The following is a 20140-nucleotide window of genomic DNA, read 5'->3' as shown; positions in this document are numbered from 1 at the left end:
TCCAGCCTCAAGTGCTGGAACGAATTAGGGAAAACGGATGCCCAGTGCTACTCGTGGCTCCGCTCTGGACAAACCAGAATTGGTTCCCAGTCCTAATGCGGCGGACCAGCACTGCCCGATACCGGTGAGGAGAGACCTCCTCTCTCAGGCAAAGGGCTCGATTTGGCATCCTCGTCCGTAATTATGGTCCCTACATGCATGGGCCATCAACGGGTACCCGCTAACCTCCCAGGGGGAGTGTTAAATACAATCACGCAGGCTAGAGCCCCGTCTACTAGACGGCTCTATTCCTCAAAGTGGTCAGAGTTCTCTGCCTGGTGTCAAGCTCAGGGCTTTTCACCCGCAGAATGTGGAGTTACGGAAGTGCTCTCCTTCCTTCAGGAGCTGCTGGATAAGGGCAGAACCCCATCCACGCTCAAAGTATACGTGGCGGCCATAGCGGCGTTTGTAAAACCGACGTCTGGCCAGTCACTGGGGAAAAACGACCTGGTCGTGCGATTCCTCAGGGGAGCTCGGAGGCTGAATCCTCCCAGACCCCCCTTAGTCCCTGTGAGGGACCTTTCTACGGTTTTGGAAGCCATGAAAGGTGCCCCATTCGAGCCAATCCATTTGTCAGACATGAAACATCCTTCTCTCAAAACGGTATTCCTTATGGCTCTCGCTTCAGTGAAGCGCGTAGGGGACTTGCAAGCGCTTTCGGTAAGCGCGTCATGCATGGAGTTTGAGCCTAATGGCTCAAAAGTCATACTCAAAACAATGCACGGGTACGTGCCCACATCCCTCAACACACCGTTCAGGGCCCAGGTTATTTCCCTGTGCGCCCTCCCGGTTCGTGATGAGGAGAAGGATGCGAGTCTCCTCTGCCCTGTCAGGGCACTGAGAGCTTATGTGTCCCGCTCGTCGGTCTTCAGACAGACTGAGCAGCTCTTCGTTTTGTTTGGCGGACGCTCCAAGGGACTGGCCGCATCAAAACAGAGCCTATCCAGATGGATAGTCGACGCCATAGCACTGGCTTACACTTTTAAGGGCCTGCAGTGTCCTTTGGGTGTCAGAGCGCACTCCATGATAGGCGTGGCCTCATCGTGGGCGTGGTATAGTGGGGTTACCGATATCTGTACGGCCACGGGCTGGGCCTCGCCGTCTACATTTATAAGGTTTTACAACCTAGAGGTTCCCGCCTTACAAGCCAAGCTTCTGTCGGTATAGAATTCAGTGCTATCTGCCCTGCTGTGCCGGCCCAGATGCTGAGTTTCGCTTGTGCATCGCTCACTGAGCGATAAAACAGCTCCATGGGTGTTGAATAACCCGTAATATTACCCAGTTCAGGCTGAACACGTTCACCCTGTATGCGTGAAACACTGTTAACATAACTAGCTCCTGTAGGATGCTATTTCATGGGGAATGATGCTTGCAGCCTCTCTTCTCAGACTCTCTGTGAGTCTATGGTGATTATGCACTATATGAGCCCCGGGCTACTGCCCTTGGGACTTTGGTGTCGGATCCCAGTACGCACTGCGTTTTGCATTGTGTTCCCCATAGCGTAAGATATTACGCAGTACGTGGGATACTCTCGTAAGAGAACGTACTTGGTTACTAACGTAACCTCGGTTCTCTCTAGAGAGGGAACGAGTACTGCGTATCTTGCCGTGCATACACAGCTCTGGTTCGCTTCGGCGATGAAAACCAGTTGTACCAGCCTAATCGAGCTATGTTTATAGGGCGTGACCACGCCCTTTCTGGCGGGACGTGATGAAATGGGCGTGAAATGCCCCCATTGGATATGTGTCACGCAGAGCCTCTCTCGATAGGCTGCTGCTGTTGCCGCAGGGCAGCCAATAGGCGCGAAAGCCGTCTTGCCTATATCTGCATGCTGCTGCACAGCGTTTTAAATTAATTCAAAATTAAGGATAATTTTTGGCTTCAATATCTCGTGGAAAAGAGGTTTTCCCCATAGCGTAAGATATTACGCAGTACTCGTTCCCTCTCTAGAGAAAACCGAGGTTACGTTAGTAACCGAGTACGTTATAAAAATAGTTTAGTTATGTAAAAATAAACCTTTGTAGATCCTATATTTAGGCACATTGCTGACACCTTTCTTTTTGACATTTTAATGGAGTCAAAGCTGTTATTTAAGGGGTTCCAGAGCCCCACGAACACCTGTATTTTGCACACTGATTCTAACCCAATTTGACAATGATCCTGCTTTATGTTTGTAGTTATAGCTATTACTTCAAAGTGAATTGACTAACTGATTGATTGAGTGATTGAATTACATTTCCCCCAGGGTTAGGGTTAAGAGAATAGTTATGAAGAGAAGCAGAGATATTCAGAGCTTCTTCAAAAAAGAAAAGAGTCAGAGGCAGCCACAGCTTCTACAGCAGCAGTGAAACGGCTCAGTATAGGTACAGCAGTATTGATGAAGAGCAGTCAGCTCCTCCTACACAGGTTGGTAGGCTAAGTCATGCTTGGATAGTTTGAATTTACCATGTAGGCTCACATTCAAGTTGTTTGTCACTCTAGTTATACAATTACAACTGTCTGAAACATCACTACACAAGAACAATAGTTAAAACAGTTGTAAAAGACAGAAGAACAATAATAAAATGTGCATAATACATAAATACACACACACACACACACAAACACACGTTTGAAGAGACAAGGACTTTAATCCACAACAAGGAAATAGCTCTTAGAATATGTGTACCCTATCCTGAACATAATTACTGATTAAAAATAGACGTTAAAATAACCAGAGATACTTGAGGACTATGATAGGTGGAAATGGAATAAAAAAATGACTTTTTAATTTGGTTGGTTGTTTTCTTTACCCTATAATTATCGCTCTTCCGATGTTGTGAGCTGCAGGCTCCTGTCGGATGCAGCGCGACCCCTCCCGGTCGAGCGAAGTAATAACCAAACACCTAAAGCCTTGTTTATACCCGACGCGTCCGCTAGAGCGCGAAGGTGCGCGCGGCAAAAATGACGTCATTGCGGTGTGGGCGGTCGTGTGCGTTTGGGTGCGCAAGACCCCATTTCGCCTGGCGGTGTGCACGGCACTTTTTGTAAAATCTCGCTCGGCGCCGCATCCGAAGATGAACGACTTTGAGCCGAATCTGGCCGAACTGGTACGTCTGTACCAGCATGTTTATGATCCTGCTATACACAGAGACATTTGCATTTTGTGAATAGGAACACATTTGCATGTAAAGTGTAAATCGGTAAAGTGGCACAGACCTCTCTCGAATCATCTCCTGTAGCAGTCTCCGGCCAAGCATCACTTAACTCCGCCTCCGTTTCCCTCGTAAGCTGATATTAGTATTTAAACATTCTGAATTACAAACATTACATTACAAACAAGACATGTTTGTAAAAATTATTTAAATAACACGGTTTTGGCGGTTATAGAGCTCTAATGACGGTGTTTAACTATAACCGTCGGTCTCACGGTTATATAATAACTGTCACACCCCTATATGCAAGTGTGAACTCGTGAAATGATGTTTTATTAACAAAGTTCGGGAGAAGCACTTTCAGATAATTAACCTAGTAATTGTCATGGGAGTCATCCAGGCAACTCAATTAACATAAGGAGGTATACATACAGTAGCTTTTACCGCTGTTATATGACAGTTTTCCAGCGTCCATCCACCACCCCATCTCCTCACTTAGTTGTCCTATCCCAAACCTGGGATTACTCTGGGTTCGGGCCAAAATCTGTTATCCAAATACAATGTATTATTACAGTATCAACTGAGGGTGCTCTTGCTTGTGTCGAGCGTCGGCCAATAGTGAGCCAATAGTGTGCGTTTGGGTGCGCAAGACCCCATTTCGCCTGGCGGTGTGCACGGCACTTTTTGTAAAATCTCGCTCGGCGCCGCATCCGAAGATGAACGACTTTGAGCCGAATCTGGCCGAACTGGTACGTCTGTACCAGCATGTTTATGATCCTGCTATACACAGAGACATTTGCATTTTGTGAATAGGAACACATTTGCATTAAGCACCCAGTTTGCACTTGTCTAAAGTAACTGCTTACATTTACAAAATAAGCCTACAATAGCAGAAGTAAGCCCTGCTGATGAAATTAAGGTTTAAACACTCTTCAATAAGGCTTCAGTTGTTTAACTAGTTTACATGCAGTGAAAGTACAATAAACCTACTGCATTTATTACTCTTTTTATATGAATTTCAGCAATTAATAACCGGCAAGCTACTTCTTCACTGCTGATTCCTGGTGGTTTAGAGGAGAATTACTCCAAGTCGCCCCCTGTCGTTTCACAGAATAGCACAACGGCGAGCGCGTCAAGTATAAACGCCTCGTCTGTTTGGAGAGGTGCGCACGCAGTCAGCCGAGACTCGCGCTCGTGCGGACGCGTCGAGTATAAACAAGGCTTTACCGATCTTGCATACCTGACGCGTCATTTTTGCCGCGCGCATCTTCGCGCTCGTGCGGACGCGTCGAGTATAAACAAGGCTTTACTCCGTGTCAGCGCGCGCTCTGATCGGTAAAGTGGCACAGACCTCTCTCGAATCATCTCCTGTAGCAGTCTCCGGCCAAGCATCACTTAACTCCGCCTCCGTTTCCCTCGTAAGCTGATATTAGTATTTAAACATTCTGAATTACAAACATTACATTACAAACAAGACATGTTTGTAAAAATTATTTAAATAACACGGTTTTGGCGGTTATAGAGCTCTAATGACGGTGTTTAACTATAACCGTCGGTCTCACGGTTATATAATAACTGTCACACCCCTATATGCAAGTGTGAACTCGTGAAATGATGTTTTATTAACAAAGTTCGGGAGAAGCACTTTCAGATAATTAACCTAGTAATTGTCATGGGAGTCATCCAGGCAACTCAATTAACATAAGGAGGTATACATACAGTAGCTTTTACCGCTGTTATATGACAGTTTTCCAGCGTCCATCCACCACCCCATCTCCTCACTTAGTTGTCCTATCCCAAACCTGGGATTACTCTGGGTTCGGGCCAAAATCTGTTATCCAAATACAATGTATTATTACAGTATCAACTGAGGGTGCTCTTGCTTGTGTCGAGCGTCGGCCAATAGTGAGCCTATGTGTGACGTAGATCTACGCAATCACACTACGTTGACTGACTAGAGGCCCACAGCGATATAAATATATAGATATGCCTGTTCTGGTAAATTCTTACTGAAGTCCTTAAGTGAGTTTGCTGCCTTTGCTGTGAGGGAGATGCTCACAGAAGCTGCTGCACACCAAGACCTGCAGGTAGAAAAAAATAAGAAAAGCCTTAAATATAAATATGGTAAGCCTTACCAGTAATGTGATAATTATTTTTAAGGTTCTCGACATTTTTTAAATAAATACTGTAATAATAATAATAGTAGTTCAAAGTATGAATAGTTTTTAGTCAAATGACATAAAAAGACCGGGCCCCTCGACACTCTTAAAACTTTTCTCCCTCAAACAGCAAGCTAACGTTACTTATGCAGGCTACACACAGCAATATAAACAACATCTCTTCACGTCGTTCTAGTAAAATAATAACAATAATAAGTAAACAAACCTCAAAATCACTTTGCTGAGAATGATACACCAGCAGCCGAGGAGTTGCAGATATCCTCTGGTAGTGCGCGCGATATTAAAAAATGCGCGTGCGGCGTGTCATCCGGGTGAGTTCGTCAGGTGAAAGGTCATCATGTGGGTCATTTTATTTACGGCTAAATTATTATTCATTAATTTTACTAATAGTTAGATTGGGCAGGCATCCACAAAAGGGCCTTTAATTACAAAAAAAGGATAGGAAATTTTGCCTTGACAAAAGGGCTCTTTGGGCACCAAGGGGCAAAGGGCCAGGTGCTCAAGCAGTGATACACAGCATGTCTTGCTCTCCTGATGCAGGTCTCTCTGTACTCTTGTCTGTAAGTGGACGTATTCTCCGTCTGAAGGCTGGGACGACACCTTCTGGAGCGCCATCGGCTTGGAGGACCTGATGGAAAACTGCTATTGTAAAATCGGTGGGAGAGAGTAAAGCTCAGGTGTCTGTGTGTGTTCAGCCGGTCGTGTTGACTGATAGTGTGTGTGTGTGTGTGTGTGTGTGTGTGTGTGTGTGTGTGTGTGTGTGTGTGTGTGTGTGTGTGTGTGTGTGTGTGTGTGTGTGTGTGTGTGTGTGTGTGTGTGTGTGTGTGTGCAGGTGAGCAGACTTGTATTCCTGGGACTCCTGTAGGACGAGGACTGACCGCAGAGGCGGCTGCAGATCTGGGCCTGAGACCGGGAACGGCTGTGGCCGCTTCACTCATAGACGCACACGCAGGAGGGTTAGGTATGATACGCCACACCAGCTGAGTGCTAATGCAGCGCTCGCTCATCCACGTCTCTTTGAAATGAAGAGAAAACTGTGTCATGGCCTCGTTTACACTGCAGGTCTTGATGCCGAATTCTGATTTGTTGCCTATATCCAATTTATTTGACTGTCCGTTTACACGTCTTTTTCAATTGTGACCCATTTCCGATTTGACATACTATCTGAAACATCGCGCATGCTTAAAGTTGGTTCTTGCACAGATGGACGAATGCGAAATATGCTTGATGCTAGCTCTGCGATATATGCAAAGTTCGCCAAACATCAGCATGACTGTGAGGCGGAGGACGACGAAAAGGGCCATCATTGCAGCAGCGCATGTGCTTCAGTTATTGTGTGCGAGAGATCTCGGGACTGCTGGGAACATACAACACGATCTCATGAAAGTGCGTAACTAATTTTATTTCTCGCGCCATTTATACGTCAAAAATAGTTTTGCGTGCATAATACGCACTGTAATCCCCTTGGGTAGGATTAGGGGTGTGGAGTGCGTGCGTATTACACACCATAAAGAACATATTTTTGAAATTACCATTGTTTGGAAGCGCTATATAAATGCCTCATTCATTTATATCATATGCACTCAAAAACTATTTTTGGTGTAAATGGCACGAGAAATAAAATTTGTGGTATAGATATGCACTTTCATGAGATTGTGGCGGGCTTTAACGAAAAGCAGTGGGTCCGAAATGTTAGGATGAGCTAGCCAACTTTTGATATGTTGTGTCATCGTGTGTCCACATTCCTCTCCTATGACGACACCATCCGTCCCTTCGCAGATGCGTGTCGGGGTTGTCTCTCGTCATTAAACCGCGGAGACGTAAAACCTCAGAAAATCCTGCCTTTTACATGACAGTCGCATTGGCACATATATGATTTATATCTGATTTATTTCCACATATGAACGAGGCCTGAAACAGATCTCGAAATATCCGAATGCATGCGTTTTTTCCCTGTTTACACAGTCATATAACACATCCGATCTGTGTCACATATGAGCAAAAAATCTGAATTTGGTCTCATTTCACTGACAGTGTAACCAAGGCCATAATGAATGCATTTACACTGCGTTAAATACGGTGTCACTCCACTTCTGTTTGAGTGTGTGACCTTCGACAACCCGCTTCACTCCTAAATAGATCAGGTCTTTATATTTTTATCACTACAACACATATTGTTATTTTGATTAAACAATCATCATGTGTTCTAAAATAGAAGCAAAGAGACTATACATGTAATATAGGTCTACATTTATGTAATTTTAATGCTCTGGCCTTTGCAGATATTTAAAATATGGCCATCTTTAAGCATGACTCTTTGGATTTATATGAAATGGTAACACTTTACAATAAGATTACATTTTTTAGCATTAACTTAGGTTAATAAATGTTGTATAAGTATTATTCATTGTTAGTTTGTTAATTTCAACATTTACTAATACATTTTAAATTGAGTTTTAATTTTTATTTTATCTGTTATTACCTTAGTTAATGTACTATGAACTAATATGAATGATCAAGGTACAATTGTATTGCTCAAATATTAATACATGCAGTAAAACATATATTGCATAATGCATATAGTTCATGAAAGCTAGCTAATACATCCTTGTTAACAAATGGGACTTCCAAAGTGTTACGTATGAAATTTATATAGGCTATGTTTCTAGGTAATAGCTAAAGAAACACATATCTGCAATATTTTAATGTCTAAATTTATTTCTGTATAGTTAGTTATGTAGAACTTCTCATTTTAATATATTCATATTTATATATTTATTTAATTTAGCACATTTCAGTTCAGCACTGTTTTACTGGAGTGTTATGTTTGTTTTTAATCCAGTATCCATTTAAAAAAATATTGGTTGAATAATCGGTTATCGGCATGTACGGTCAAACCTAAATATCTGTATCTGTAAAATCCACTATCGGTCGACCTCTACTGTAAACAACAAGAACAAGCAGGAACACTTTAATTTCCTCATAATATCCACTGCAGCATCAGCTTTTTTCTCTCTGTGTCTGAAATGCTTCGATCAAGGATTCAGTCTCTCGAAACCCCGCCTCTCTGAGAGCTGCTCTGCTCTGATTGGTCAGATGGCCCAGTCTGCTGTGATTGGTCTGAAACCAAACCCTCATTATCATATCTGAATCTCAGCTCTTGATATACACTGGGATGCGAACATTAACAATACCGTGGGTTTTACCATATCAGGAAGTGAGACTGGAATTACAGGTTGACTCATTTCAGTTCAGAATCGCTTTCTTTTTGGAGACAAAAAATCTATTTATCGGAACTTTGATCATTGAAACGATACTCGGTTACTAACGTTACCTCGGTTCTCTCTAGAAGAGGGAACGAGTATTGCGTAAGCTAGCGTAAGCTAAGCTAAAGTCATCTTTGCTCGAGATATTGAAGCCAAAAATTATCCTTAATATTGTATTTATTGTCAACGCAGTACAGCAGCCAGCAGACTTAGAGCAGGCCATCTTGTGTGGGGGGTGGCTTAGCGTATAAAAGCCAGGCTCGTTGGCTGTGTCCTGGTTTCAGCAGCTGAAGCGAAAAACGCTCGTGGCGACTGCACAGTCAGGTTACGCAATACTCGTTCCCTCTTCTAGAGAGAACCGAGGTTACGTTAGTAACCGGCTATCGTTCTCTTACGAGAGGTTCTCTCGTATTGCGTAAGCTAGCTTACACTACGGGAACCCATTGTCAAGGCCGTGCGCCCAGCCTCCACTTCATGAGTCCCAGGGATTCCCGGGGAACATAGATAAGTGGGAAACAGGTGGCCAGCAATGCGGGCCAGCACATGTTATAAGCACATACAGGGTATACAGAGCGGCGTCGCCGGTCCATATAACTATTCACTATATAGTGCAGCTCAACCAGGAAGGCGAACGTCGCGTGAGAGAAGTCTGCGCATGATCATCTGGGCAGGACAAACACACTGCTCACACTGACAGAAGTTTAGCCTGCAAGGCGGGAACTTCCAGGTTATAAAACCTAACAAATGTGGAGGGAGAGGCCCAGCCTGCCGCCTCACAAATGTCATGAATGGAAATTCCGCTGGACCAAGCCCACGACGAGGCCACGCCTCTGGTGGAATGCGCCCTGATGCCCAAGGGGCATTGCAGACCTTTAGACTTATAAGCAGATGTGATAGCTTCCACTATCCATCTGGACAGGCTCTGTTTAGCGGCGGGGAGACCCCTGGTGCGCCCACCGAACGAGACAAAGAGCTGTTCCGAACGCCTGAAAGAGGCGGAGCGCGTAATGTAAACCCTCAGTGCCCTGACGGGGCAGAGGAGATCCACATCACCCTCACTATCGGATGCTGGCAGAGCCGAAAGAGAAATGACCTGCGCTCTGAAGGCGGTGCCCAACACTTTAAGGACATAACCATGTCTTGGCTTGGGGATGACTTTAGAGTCATTTGGCCTGAACTTAAGACACGCTGCGCTAACAGATAGCGCGTGTAAATCCCCCACACGTTTAACTGATGACAGAGCTGTCAGAAAAACGGGTTTGAGCGAGAGGTACTTTAGGTCCACGGAGTTTAATGGTTCTAAGGGGAAAGCTTTCAGGGTTTCTAGGACCAGTGAAAGATCCCACATGGGAACCGACGAGGGTCGCGGGGGATTCATCCGTCTAGCTCCTATAAGGAAGCGAATGACGAGCTCGTTCCTTCCTATTGACTGGCCACGCGTCGACTCAGTGAACGCTGCGACGGCCGCCACATAGACTTTAAGCGTGGGTGGGGACCTGCCCTTATCCAACTTCTCTTGAAGGAAGCTAAGCAACCCCGCGACCCCACACATTCGTGGGTCTAGATCTCTATCAGCACACCATTTGGAGAACACGACCATTTAGACGCGTAAAGTCGCCTCGTAGAGGGAGCTCTGGCTTGCGTAATCGTGTTCATCACTCCTTCTGGCAGTACAACGGGTATCCGTTGATTAACCATACGTGCAGAGACCAGCGCTCTGGATGGGGATGCCAGATTGAGCCGCGGGCTTGAGAGAGGAGATCTCTCCTCACCGGAATCGGCCAAGGGGCTGTTTGGGGCAGCCGCATAAGCTCCGGGAACCAGGTTTGATTCTGGGCTATAAGGAGCACCGAGTGGCGCGTTTCCCTGATTCTCTTGATTACCTGTGGTAACAGAGAGACCGGAGGGAAAGCATAAAGTGGGAGGCTGGGCCAGATTTAGGCCAACGCATCCTCGTTCTTTGAAAAGAACAGCGGGCAATGAGTGTTGTCTTTTGACCCAAACAGGTCGACTTTCGCTTTGTCGAAGAGGCGCCACAGTAACTGGACTGTTTGGGGATGCAGGGACCATTCCCCTTGGGGAACGTAGTTCCTGGACAGTTTGTCTGGATCGTCGTTCAAGTGGCTTGGCACATGCGTGGCTCTCAGCGAGCGCAGGCGGCCCTGAGACCATATAAGAAGGCGTTCCGTCAGATGGCAGTGGTTTCTGGATCTGACGCCGCCCTGACGGTTTATGTAGGACACCACAGACATGTTGTCCGAGCGGACCAGTACATGGTGGTCCTGTATGAACTATCACTTGGGTGTTCAGCCAGCGTTTTAGCGGGCGGATGCGCAGGAGGCCCAGCTGAAGCACAGCCGCAGCTGATGCCATACAGCCTAGCATCTTCTGGAATGTCTTCAGAGGTGTAATGCTGCCCTCCTGGAAAGACGCGGCTAGCTGTCGAACACGGCGGGCGTGCTGTGTCGATAAGCGGGCCGTCATAGCCACAGAGTCCAGTTCTATTCCTAGGAAGGAAACCTGACTGACTAGTGGGCAGTAATGACCTCTTGGTCCAGTTGACCATGAGACCCAAGCTTTCCAGATGGCTGAGAAGCACAGCTCTGTGAGATAACAGTTCTATCTCTGACTGACTCCGCGATGCGGAGAGCTTCGCTGAAGATGATGAAATCAGTGATGCAGCAAACGAGCCTGGCTTTTATACGCTAAGCCACCCCCATTTTGGCGGGCTATGACGCATAAGGGCGCAAAGCGCCCTCATTGGACGTGACGTCACGCGCGAGGCTCAGTGGTAGGCTGCAGCAGTTGCCGCAGGGCAGCCAATGAGCACGCAAGATGGCCTGCTCTAAGTCTGCTGGCTGCTGCACTACGTTGACAATAAATACAAAATTAAGGATAATTTTTGGCTTCAATATCTCGAGCAAAGATGACTTTCCCCGTAGCGTAAGCTAGCTTACGCAATACGAGAGAACCTCTTGTAAGAGAACTGCAGATCTTTCACATTCGCAAACATATTTATTACACACTACATTAAAGGAAATACACTAAAAAGCATAATTGGGGCTTTTTAAATCCTGTTGACACAGGAGGAGCATTGCAGTGTTTGTGTGCTCCTAATATGGCCCTGATGTTTAGTCAGCCTCTTCTTGGTTTCATCACAGTGTTCCTGTAATAACTGTCCTGACCTGCTTAATCTAAACCTTCAGATGATATATAGCAATAAATAAACAGGCAAAACATGTAAACTAGTGCAAGATTTTACAGGCAAAACCAGGGTTTTTTCATCCACTTGTCAGTTTTGAGCTCTAACTGCTTCCATAGCTTGTCTTCTTTCAAACTAGTGGAAAGAAAACAAGTGCTTATTTTATTTCACTTTATCTATTAGTGTCTGTAAATTTTAATCCTTAAAGACGGTGAACTTGAGTCCGAAATCTCCAATTCAGCAGCTTCACACACGCCAAAATTTTAGTTTATATGAAATCTATATCTATATGAAAGTTTGTTCATATATCATTCACCACATTTATGCAACATTTTTATACAACTGCTAAAAACATGATGAAAATGTATTTGTTTCTGTCTGTTGACAGTCTTTTCTGATTTATAGAGTGATAAAAAGAAAAATCCAAAATCCCTGCTGGAAAAAAACAGTAATATGTCAACAAAATCAAATAAAAATGATGAATCTGGTTTCTGGACAGGAAATATATGCATATGAGTGCATATTTAATTAGATAGTGACTCATTTGCATATTGCAATGCAAAAACAATTGTGTTACTGTACTGTGATTAATTAGCTGGGTAATTATCGTAAGATCTGTGAGTTTAAATTTATGTAGCAGTGTCAGTTATATTTTCTGTAATTTTATCGTCTTGTTGTAGAGGTCATCGGGGCCGATGTGAGGGGACACCAGCTGCCCTGTGAAGAGCAACCAGTCACGTCCCGTTTGGCTGTCATATGTGGGACGTCCTCATGTCACATGGCTGTGAGCTTCAGTTCCTGTACTTGTTTGTGTTCAAAGCATGTGACTGTTGATGTCAGCGTGTGTCTGTATCTCTCAGGTGAGCACACAGCCGCTGTTCGTCCCTGGGGTCTGGCGCCCATATCTGTCCGCCATGCTGCCGGGACTGTGGCTTAATGGGGGAGGTCAGAGCGCCACGGGACGACTGGTGAGTCAATCACATCTATCTTTAATATGGAAGGAAATCCCAGAATGCACTGGACAAAATACATTTAGATTTTATTCAATACTGAAAGCATAATTGCAAAACAAACCAGTCTAAGAGACCATTCACACAGAACACATTTTTGTGGTTAAAAATGCAAGATGTAGCGCAGTGGAATGGAAAAACACACTCAAAACACTTCAAGCCCCTTAACATACTAAAACAGTGACATTAAAAGTGTAATTTAGTGTACAGCTTATTGATGATGCAGATGAGCACAGAATGTTAACACAATACTAAATGTTTAAGAATTTCCTCTATATTGGTTTCCTTCCTAAACGTTTACTCGTATTGCGTCTTTGCTAGACGCTATGGGGGAAAACTTAGTTTTGAAAACTTAAATGATTTATTGAAGCCTTTTTTCAATAACGCAGTGCTACTGCACAGCCATAATAGTGCGGAGATGCACGCATGCTTTTGGCTAGGCAAGTGGGAACTGCACAAACCTATGGCCAACTGGCATGTCTGCGCGAGCCCATCCGGGGCTGGGGGGGGGGGTGTCCCGCCGAACCGTGCGCAGAGCCCGCCAAAGAGGCGGGGCTTCTGCCTATACAGCTGCTCATTTTGCCATGGGATTTCAGAAATTTTTCTACTTCAGTAATGATCAACTGCCCTTCATTTATTCCACATGAGTGAAGCTTCGGCACTCTCCGGCGACCAAGAGCCTGATCGTTCGGCGCACGCCATCAAAACCTACCTACCAGACCTAAATGGACATCGCGTCTTAATCCGGTCGGACAACATGGCGATAGTATCCTACATAAACCACCAGGGTTGGACTCAGGTAGAAGCCTCTGTACAGGGTAGCCAGACGTCTGCTCTTTTGGGCACAACACAGCCTGCGCTTGCTGAGAGCGATGCACGTGTCTGGCAGATTGTCTCGCGACAGCATGTCTGCTCCCTGATTCAATGTATCCCCGGGAGAATGGGCCCTCCAGCCCCAGGTTCAAACAATTTGGAGTGTCTTCGGCAGGGCAGAGGTTGACCTCTTGGCCTCCAAAGACAACTCTCACTGCCCAATATTCCATGGCCCACAAATAGCCCAGTCTTCCCCTTTATGCTTTTCCCTCAGTCGTGCTCTTCCCTCAGGTCATCAACAGGATCAGAGAGGAGAGATGCACAGTCTGTCTGGTGGCCCCCCTTTGGTGGACCCAGCCTTGGTTTCCCGAGATGATTCAGCTGCTAGCAGCAGCCCCATGGCCAATGCCATGGGCTATCCATGTGGGCTATCCACGAGAGTGTCCTAAACACTATATCTGAGACCAGAGCCCCATCCACGAGACTCGTCCACGTACTTAAGTGTTCTGTCTTCTCCAAATGGTGCTCAGCATGGAGCCAAGACCCTACTTCATGTGATGTACCGCTCCTATTTTCCTTCCTACAAGTGCTGCTGAACGCGTGTCGTACCCCTCCACGCTCCGTCTATGTGGCGGCCATAGCAAAGTTAGATGCTCCTGAGGCCGGCCAGATGTTGGGTAGAAGCAATTTGATTGTTCGCTTCCAGAAGTGGGCAAGGATGCTCAACCTGCCTCGCCCCCTCACAACACCTTCCTGAGACCTATCAGTCCTGTTACAGTCTTCAGGGCCCTCAAGGGGCCCCCGTTTGAGCCGCTACAGTCGGCCGAATTAAGGGCACTTTCGCTCAAGACCGCACACTTGCTAGCCTTAGCATCGGTCAAGCAAGTGGGCCTGAGATTACGGGAACGAGTATTGCGTAGACAGCTGTGCTATAGGCAGATGCCCCGCCCTCTTTGGCCGGCTCTGCGCTCGGTTCGGCGGGACGCAGCCTGATTGGCTCGCGCAGATGTGCCACTTCGCCATGGACATGTGCCGTTCCCACTGCCCAGCCAATAGCGTGCGTGCATCTCCGCACTATTATGGCCGTGCAGTAATACTGCATTATTGAATAAAAGGCTTCAACAAATCGGACAAAAAGGAATTTTCCCCCATAGCATCTAGCAAAGACACAATACTCGTTCCCGTTATCTCAGGGAACCGAGGTTATGTTAGTAACCGAGATGTTTTATATGGGACAACACTTGAGGAACGTTTCATCTGCTCGCCTGTACACAGTATGCATCATCAATAAGGTGTGTATTGAATGTGATCTTTTAATATCTCTGTTTTGCTACATTAGTACATAGGAAAGCCTTGCCCTCAAGGTGGGTGTGCCTATAAGGGTGTGTTAGAATCGAAATGAAATGGTCCAAACGAGAAGTGCCCCAATTATTGGTCTTTTATTATGAATAAACAATTCACAACCCCAGCGCCGGAGGGAGACAAAACGCTCAGCTCATAATGTCTAAATTAAAGTCTTACGGGGAGGAGTATAAGTCCAGTTAGTATAAATTCATAGAAAAGAATGTGCAAACGTGTCAGTTTTCGGCTGAACAAAGAATCCTTCTTATGTTATAGATTTATGCTGAGGGAGAAAATATATTTCTAACAATGGCCCCATTGATAAGATAATTATCACATAATAGAATTATCATATCACATCATTCTCAGCATATTCATTCTAGTACAATAATACATGCAATATTCTTCAATCAAACATTTCCTTCAAAATCATTAATATGTCAGTGCTTCCACATAGGCTTGTGCGTTCCCCTGGGATGGAGCTGCCTTAACCCGGCTAGCATGGACCCACTGCGGCTGGTGGTCAGTCAGAACACCGGTCCTCGTCACAGCGATAACAGTGGATGGTCCTGAATAGTTCGGCTCACCGAGTTACGTGGGCTTCAGACACCTTATCAGCACCTGTTGTCCTGGAACGAAAGGATGAGTCGGCTTTTCTGAAGGAAGAGGGAGAGAGAGAGAAACATCACCATTTATGCCTTTTAACGTTCTAACTAAGGAATCCACGTAATCCGAGATGATCACCTCCGTGTCACCTGTGGAGAGATTGCCAGCGCGACCTCTGACCCAAGGGGTCGGGAAAGGTCTACCCATCAGAATTTCAAATGGAGAAATTTTTGTGGTTGCTGATGGGGACATTCTCATTTCCGTCAATACGGCAGGCAGCAAATCAACCCAATTTCTGCCTGTATCTAGACACGCATTATTGAGACGTTCTTTTATCGTCTTATTTGTCTGTTCTACGTTAGCTTATAATTGCGGCGAATAGGGAATGTGGAAGTGCCAATTAATATTAAACTCTTTGGCTAACAATTGTGTGACTTTTGAAGCAAACGGAGTTCTAATATCACTCGCTATAACGGTTGGAATACTGAAACGCGGTATAATTTCTTTTGCAAGAACCTTTACAACCGTCTGAGCGTTTTCTTTACCACACGTAAAAGCTTCAGGCCACTTAGAAAATCGATCAACAATCATGAGCAAATATCTGTGATTTCCACATGGAGGCATGTGTGTAAAATTGATCTGTAAATATTAAAAAGGAACCTCAGGATGCGGTAAAGCTTCATGCGGGTTGCCTTGTGTCTGTTTGTTCGTGCACACACCAGGCAAGCATCCAATATCAACAAAGTATTCTTTCGAACATTTGCTATGCAGTATGATTGATTCAAATTTTGTATCACTTTTTCTTTTGACACGTGTGATACACCATGATAATGCCTGCACAGCATTACAACGGTGGATGCTGGTAGAGCGATTCTACCCTGCTTGTCTCTCAGAATACCAGCTTGAACTGGTTTTACTTCGTTCGCAGCCCAATGAATCAAGTCAACTTGCGTAGGGTTAGCTTGCAGTACTTTAATGTCCAAATCATTAATCAGCGACAAATTCATCATAGGTACATCGTTGCTCTTTTCATTTACATATGGACTAAGTATTACTTCTTTAGCAGCCCATTTCGCGACTTCATCTGCAAACCTGTTTCCCTTAGCCTCATCCGATTAACCTGTTTTATGACCAGCTACTTTAATAACAGCAAGTTCCGATGGTTTCGATGGTCAAAATTGTTTTTCCGTCGGAGGTTTTGAAATTTCTTTCTTCCCACAATTTAGCAAAATCATGGACAACGGCGTACGCGCATTTGGAATCAATGTATATATTGATGCACTGAACTTTTGCCAACTGACAAGCTCTTGTTAGAGCAATTAATTCTGCTACTTGAGCTGATTTATATGGCAATGAATATGCCTCAATTACACGATCAGGTAATTTGACAATAGCATATCCACACAAGTATAAATTGTCATTTGGCTTGAAACAGGATCCGTCTATATACCAATTATCTCCCTCCTCCAGGAAAGATGTCGACACATCTGGCCTGCAGGCAGTCGAAGTTTGGATTCTGGTAAGGCAGTCGTGGTCGTCACTCTCAAATTCACCATCTGTCAACAACCTGTGCAGATGTACAGTAGGACCATGAATAACAGAAGTTACTTTCAACGTTAAATTAGCAGTTGCTAATAATATAGCCTCATAGCCTGAACGACGTTGAGCAGTCATGTGTTGAGTAGAAATGTTATGCATAATTGCTCCTACCTAATGTGATGTGTGAACTGTGAGTGGATATGATAAAACAACCCTTTCAGCATCCTGTACCATGATCGCTGCAGCAGCCACTGCACGTAAACAGGCCGGGAGTCCCCGAGCCACTGAATCAAGAGTTTTAGACAAATAAGCTACTGGACCAAAAGTGCCCCCATGCTCTTGGGCCAGGATTCCTGCGGCTGTGCCCCCACCTTCGTGCACGTACAGGTGGAAATCTCGCTTGTAGCAAGGAAGGCCGAGGGCGGGAGGCCTTAACAGAGAGGATTTCAAATGTCTTAACGCTTGGTCCATCTCACTTGTCCATGTAATGTCCTCTCTATCATCCAGCGTAGCGTCTCGCAGGATTTTGTCATACATGGAGCAATTTGGCACCCATAATCGACAGTAATTGACCAGTCCCAGAAAGCTTTGCATTTGCTTCCGTGTTGAAGGGTGCTTGAACAAAGCGATGGCTTTGACTCTGTCCGCAGACAGGCGAACTTGGCCTTGTGACAGTTCATTGCTGATGTAATTGACTTTCCTCTGCACCCACTGAAGTTTCTCTTTAGATGCCTTGGAACCAGCCTCTGCTAAAACGTTGCAGACAATTGTAGTGGCAGCAGCACACATGTCCGCAGAGGCACCAGTGACGAGAATGCCATCAGCGTATTGGAGCAGGCAGGTGTCAGGAGGGAGTCTGACATCCTTCAGCCTTGCGTGCACTACAGCGGAGAAAACAGCCGGAGAATCTCTGAACCCTTGAGGGAGTCTTGTCCATATGTACTGGCAATTCTGAAAACAGAAACCAAAAAGTGGCTGAGTTTGTTGGTCAACAGGATTGCTGAAGAAGGCGGAGCATAAATCAATGACAGAATAAAATGCATGTTCTAAAGGAATAGAATTAATAATAGTTTGTACATCTGGCACAATAGGAGCATGTGGTTTTATCAAATCATTAATTTTTCTCAAGTCTTGCATTAAGCGCCAAGAACCATTTGCTTTCTTGATTGGATTAATTGGTGTGTTGTAAGGTGAATGAGTGCGAACCAGAATGCCTTGAGCCAGAAACTGATCAATGAGGGGTCGAATTCCCTCCTCTTTTTCCTTTGAAAGCGAATATTGTTTTTAAAAAAAAAAACAGGCCTATTCATTGTCAAATTGGCCACATAAGGTTGGATATCAAGAAGTCCCACGTCATCCTTATGGGCCGCCCACAATTTCGGGTTTACATCAGCTACTTCCTGTCCGAGCTCAGCTGCAGATACATCCTCGAAGAGAGCACTTCCTGTGTCGGTCGTAAGAGAAAAGGCTGCTGGAAACATGAGTTGCAAAGAGTCAGAGTCAAATCCTAATTTAACACCCAACTTATGCATTAAATCTCTACCTAACAAGCAGAATAAAGAATCAGGTATAATTGCAAAAAATCATGCATTTTGAACAATGATGGTATATCATTAGAAGTAACAAATAAAGGTGGTGTCAAATTACAAACCACTGGAATATTATCTATTCCTATAGAATTTAATGTCCGTCATTCCTTTCCCCATTCAGTCGGATACACAGGTCTCTGTCTTTCAGAGGGAGAAAGAAAGGGAGGCCATCAGAGCGCCTAAACATCGGTTTCTCATTATTTTGCTGAAATCTCTCAGCTTTTTTTCTGCAAAATCGCTGTGTGTGTCCGCTGTGTGTGACATAAAAAAACACTTTATGTCATTCCTAACATTGGGTGGCGGGCGATTTTGGACAGTGGAATTTACTTGGAACATTGCGGGAACTTTTCCTCTGGAGTTTTCAAATGCCCCAGCAGACGACAGTTCACGCAAGCGTCTACCCAATTCATCAACAGAAATGTTACTAATGTTGGTTATAGTTATTCGAATCATTTGTGCAGTCTCGTTGTGCATGTTATTCAAAAATGTGTTCACAAATAGTAAATAATTTTCATCAACAGGGTAGGATTTATTTTTTATAGGTTCCGAGACAGGAGAAGTTTGAATGCTCTCATATCTGGGAGGGAGGGGCGCTCTGACTTCAGCAGGATGTGAAATAACTTTCTCCTTCTCAGGCTGTTCAGCTTGAGGGGGAGGAAGATTTTTGTTGTTATCCACTTTTGGACCACGATTCCAATAAGATTGCATGTCTTTCCAGATCTTATAGGTACGTTTCATATACGAATAATCCCAATCGGGATCGCCCCAATTTCCAAAAATCATGTATTTTGCTTCACGCATATATGTGTCTTTAAATGAGCCGTCACGAGGAAACGCATCTAATTGTGTTTTGCCAGTTGACCAGCCAGCTAAATTTGACACATATGGCTCCGTAAAAAAGGCTTGATTATTTCTAATCATAAAATCTTTCGGAGATTCATTTTCTAACGGTGGACTAATTTTATTCCCCATTGTACACACACAAAAATTTCTCCTTCATGCAACTTAAATAAATTGCAATATAGCCAAATGGAACTGTAGGGTATGGACCAATCAGACACTAATTATTCATTATATACAAAGGTTTATGAAACTCCAAAACTAACAGCCCAAATGAACGAACACAAGGGGCAGAAACAGTGTCATGTTACAGGGCATGATGAGGAGATTTTACGACCTCCGAGGAATGTGGCCACATGCACAAGAGAGAGACTATGAAACAGAAACCCTCTTTAAAACAGACTTTGCTGCATTAATCATAGACTAACTGATCTATAAATGAACATGCATAAAACTGTGAAAGAAACAGTGTAAATGGTTGACTGTCTCGTGTACTATTAGGTATATGTTATGGTATGTATCCTGGTATACAACCAACTAACGATCAATGTAACCTCACCTGTATCATGCCTCCTACCTAA

General features: G+C 44.7%; 1 pseudogene; it reads left to right on the top strand.

Moving 5' to 3' along the window:
- The first annotated feature begins 3889 nt into the window (after positions 1-3889).
- The window catches only part of LOC143707655 (FGGY carbohydrate kinase domain-containing protein-like), a 33864-nt pseudogene continuing 17613 nt past the window's right edge, over positions 3890-20140 (top strand).

The sequence above is a fragment of the Siphateles boraxobius genome, unplaced genomic scaffold (assembly GCF_051911475.1).
Source record: "Siphateles boraxobius isolate OS27281-9 unplaced genomic scaffold, OSU_SipBor_1 42, whole genome shotgun sequence".
NCBI lineage: Eukaryota > Metazoa > Chordata > Actinopteri > Cypriniformes > Leuciscidae > Siphateles > Siphateles boraxobius.
The sequence above is the reverse complement of the archived record's forward strand: the minus strand, read 5'-3'. Positions and strand labels throughout refer to the sequence as shown.